Here is a 4,944-nt window from a genome sequence, read left to right on the forward strand (position 1 = left end):
CTTTTTGGTGTAGTGCTTGTTCCCCATTTGGACACAATGCATGAAACGGTCCCCTTACTTCACGACATTGTTGTCCCGAGCTTCCCAAAATCGGTCCCCACGACCTTGCAACCAAATCGGTCCCCACGACCACCTAAATTTTCTATTTTCAAAAAACGTTAAATTTGCCGACGGGTCTTGGGTCATGGACGGCGAATGGAACATACGTACGCCGGAGAATGCGTCGGATCATTCTGTAAGTTTTTTTTTTTTTCGGTAATTAGGACATCCGCCTAAAATTTCCGGATGTCCTAGGTACATCCGCCTAAAATTTCCGGATGTACCAAGGAACATCCGGAAATTTCAGGCGGATGTACCTAGGGACATCCGGAAATTTTAGGCGGATGTCCCTATAATTTTTTTTTTTTTTTTTTTAAGTACGTTTATTAAGTTTTTTTTTTATGTATTTTTTTTTCGTGGTCTTGTGATTATTGTTGTGATTTAGTATTTGATAATTAATGTAATTTTGTTGTATTAATATGATTATAGTGGGAATTTTGTCACCGATACGTTTTTTCCTACATTTGACGATGCTGTTACATGGGCTGAAGGTGTTACCATAAAATTGGGATTTATATTGGTGAAATCGTCTTATAACAAAACCAGATATGGTCGGCCGTATCGGTATAGAATCATCCACAGCAGAGTTGAGAGCCAACATTCAGCAGTGAAAACTTGGTTAGAATCATCCACAGGTTAGTTGTATTATTTTATTAGTTGTTCTCGTTGTTACGTAATTGTAATTGTATTAATTGTAATTGTATTTGAATTTACTAATTAGAATCATTGGCAGGTGCTTTGGATACCGTAAGGGCCCGAGTCCATAGTCACATCGGTAATCGCATCATACAAATTCGTAATGACTTGGAGGCATCAAGGTCTAAAACTGGTCAGATGTACAAACAGTTGCCACTGTCACGTATAAATGGCAAAGTGTCTTAACATTGCTTGAAAGTTCTGGATAACGAGACGAAAAGGATGCGGGATTTGAGTTACCAGGTCCATGAACGGTGTGGATGTGCTATGCGTCTGACCCATGGTCTTCCATGTGCTTGCCAGATACATGAATCGATAGTTGCACAGACGGGATTGTATAGCAGCCAAATTCATTCTTTCTGGAAGACACTGGTTATTGGTTGTGATGGTGTTAACATTCCTGAAGTGGTAAATGATTCGACCGAGGAGGCTGCACATTTTCGGTCCCTGATCGACGAAGTCATGGAAAGTGACCCGGCCGTACGTCGAAATGTAACGCGAATCATTGAAGAGGAGCTACATCCAGATCATTCACACCTTGAAGAACCACATATCAACCTTAACACTCGTGGTCGACCGAAAAAAAATAACACCAGGCGTGATCGTAGCTATTTCGAGCATGTGAACCGTCAACACACTCAACGTGGTGGTGACCAAGAACCAGGTAATACTAAAATTCTATATTTAATATAAAAATATGTAAAATTAATACTTGTAGCTTTACTAATAATTTATCTTTTAATTTTGTGTTGTAGATCCAAGTGACATTAGTCAATGCAGGTATTTGAACTTGCTTCCAGGCCCAATGTTGCCGTACATTTCGTCTTGGAAGGATGTCATTGGTGATGGGAACTGTGGCTTTCGTTGTGTCGCCGACTTCTTCTTTGGCGATCAAAATAAGTGGTATGACGCTCGGGAAACAATAGCGAACGAGGTCGCTGGTCATCCTGATTTGTACGAACGGATTTACGGGCTTGGGCGACTTTGGATGAACGTGGAGCGTATTCGATGGGATGGTGGGGCTGTCGGGGAGCGGCATTGGATGGTTACAATTCAAGATTTATTTCCTATTGCTACGTGGTTCAACGCAAGGGTGATTTGTCTCGGAGTAGGCCTAGTACCAACTTGCTACTACCCATGCATCACAGTCTTACCGCTTAGGGCACGCAACGGGGTTCGGTCACCGACTCGAGAGTTTGTGATTGCTACAGTTGGTGGATCACATTTTATCCGTCTTGACCTTGTACCTGATTCACCACTCCCGCCGATCGCCGGTTGGTGGACGGAACACCACGAGGATAGTGTCAACGGATGCGATCAAGCATATCAATTGAGAAGGGACATGTGGGATGCATTAGTTAGGTAGTTTGTAATGTACATTCACTAACTTTGAACATTTGTAAGAAAATTAGATTTATGAAATTAATTTTATATGTATTTGTTTTTAATCTAACATGATATGCAACAAAACATCAAATATAAAATAAAATAAGTGTCCAGTTTATACATTACATTTTTAAAAATAAAATACAAATAAGTTCATAACATAATTAAAACCATCACTAACAGAACATCTAATCAAAATAATCTAAAGTCCCATTTTTGACTTCCAATCAAATATAAGTTGCTCAGTCATTGTTCGAGTCTCACTCGACATTTCAGGATACTCAGCTAGTGCTCTTTGGTGAATCTCCATGGACCGACCCATCCACTGCAAATAAAACAATAACATATTATAACACAAAAATTAATAGAAGTCATTGTTAATATAATATTAAGCATTAATACTTACGTAATCAGTGTTAGTCCGCTCAGGCAGGTTGCTTGTAACTCCTGGACCTGGAGATACCCGCGGGTGAGAAAACCTGTACAGCCACTGCATGTAACCGGGTGCAACCGAAGGAGCTGCAGCACTAAGCCTGGGTAGGGCACCTAAAACAACACTCTGAGATACCCCAGGGACAAACCTGTTCCACATCACAGCTGTCATCTCAGTCGGGAAGTCTACCCGATACATCTTCAAGTTAGTCGGCCTCTTGGCCTTCTCTGGCCTGATGATCTCGCGGGAAATGCCTTGCACGAAACCAAGCTGGCGGACCACTCTATCAGGCATGTACGGCTCAATGATGTTACGGTACTGGATGCAGCCAATGAATAAAGTGGGGGGCACTCGTAATGCAGGATCAGCTCCGTACGGTAGCCAGTTCACCTCACGGTCGGTAAGCGCATCAATCCTAGTACGAAAAGCTAACAGGCGCTCCGGGTTCTTGCTAGGACATCCCGCTCCTACATCCCAAGCAGACGCACGAGGCATTTGAAGGTCCCGGGTCAAGGTACCCTGCTGTGGCCGAAAGCACGGAAAGTACTCGTAAATCCACGCTTGCAGAAGCGTGAGACAACCAGCAATCGAATCAGCACCTTTCCGTGATGCCGTGCCCAGTTGCCGATACAAGTAGGCCAGTGCAGCTGTTCCCCAAGCATACTCGTTAATAGGGACATCCGTGTGACATAGCTCGTGGAGGAAGGAAGGATGCGTACGGTTACCACTCTTGTCTACAAACAGTGTACCTCCAAGCACTAACCACAAGTATGCATCAAGCTGCTCACTAAAATCCCGGTCGACCGCCAATGTCGACTCAAAAATCTTATCAGTCAACACCCCACTACCCTGCCAAATGGTCTTTGTGCCGCAAACCTCAGATAGATCATCTGGAGTCATATCCATGGTGACCGAGCACTCGTCCCGTAACACGTCCGTGCTAGGAGTAGTGGACACCATATTGCCTGCAACCCGTAACCCAAGTATGTTGTACACGTCGTGCAGCAAGATCGTAATCTCCCCAAATGGCATGTGAAAGGTGTTCGTATCTGGCTGCCACCTCTCAACAAAAGCAGAAATCAACGGCCAATCAAGTCTCTTAAACATCAGGCCGGGCAAGTGAGACAACCAACTAGCATCAATCTCCGCAATGGCCTCCACAGATTGACGGCCTCGCCAAGTACACAAGTCAGAACATAACTTTGTCCTACTCAAACAGTGCAAAACACTACGCTCCTGCTCCATCCAGATATACCGTGCCACGTGACCGCCAAAACTAGGGATAACTGACCCATCCTCAGGCCCACCCGGCATCGGTTCCTGCACTAACCATGCCTCTGTAGAGCTGGAAGTAGGCTGACTTGACCCACTACCAACAAATCTCCCAAACTGACCCCTATATACCATATGGAAATCCTGAGGGTCCTGTTCTTCATCCCGGTCACCAGCATGACTACCCGAACATTCGTCTTCCTCGTCAGATATGGGTGCTCCACTTGCAGAGTACAAGGGCCGACTACTACCAGACTGTTGGTCTCTCGACCAACCACTAGTAGACCCGTATTGCTGCTGCTCGGGCTGAACCGGTGAAGATCGAGATGTCTGTCTCCTAACAGACGCATTCAGACGTCGTGATATTGCATGTCGAGCACTAGAACCCTCGATCTACATAAAATTAAAAAATAATCCGATTTTAGTAATAACAATAACCATAATAACCACAATAATAATAACAACAACAATAATAACAACAACAAAAACAACAACAAATACAAATTAACAACAACAATAACTAACAACAACAACAACAACAAATACAAATTAACAACAACAATAACCATAATAACAATAATAATAACACTAATATCAACAACTATAATACTAATCATAATTAAAAATATTAATAATAGTACTACTAATAACACTAATAATAATATTATTATAACAACAACAACAACAACAAAAAAAAAATTAAACAACAACAATAACCATGAAAACCCTAATATCAAATTAGTTTAATAATAATACTAATCATATTTTTAAAAATAATAACACTAATAATAATTATAATAATAATAATAATGATAATAATAATAATAACAATAATAACAATAATAATAATAATAATATCAACAATAATAATAACAACAATAATAATAATACTAACCATAACACTTCAAAATAACAAAATCCAAAAAAAAAAAAAAACAAATTAACAACAACAACAATAACCTTAACATTAATAATAAAAACCTAATATCAACAAAATAATAAAAATTATCATATTTTTTAAAATATAATAAGCACAATAATAACAACAACAATAATAA

This window comes from Chenopodium album, chromosome 26 (assembly GCF_948465745.1).
Source record: "Chenopodium album chromosome 26, dcCheAlbu1.1, whole genome shotgun sequence".
In the NCBI taxonomy this organism is placed as follows: domain Eukaryota; kingdom Viridiplantae; phylum Streptophyta; class Magnoliopsida; order Caryophyllales; family Amaranthaceae; genus Chenopodium; species Chenopodium album.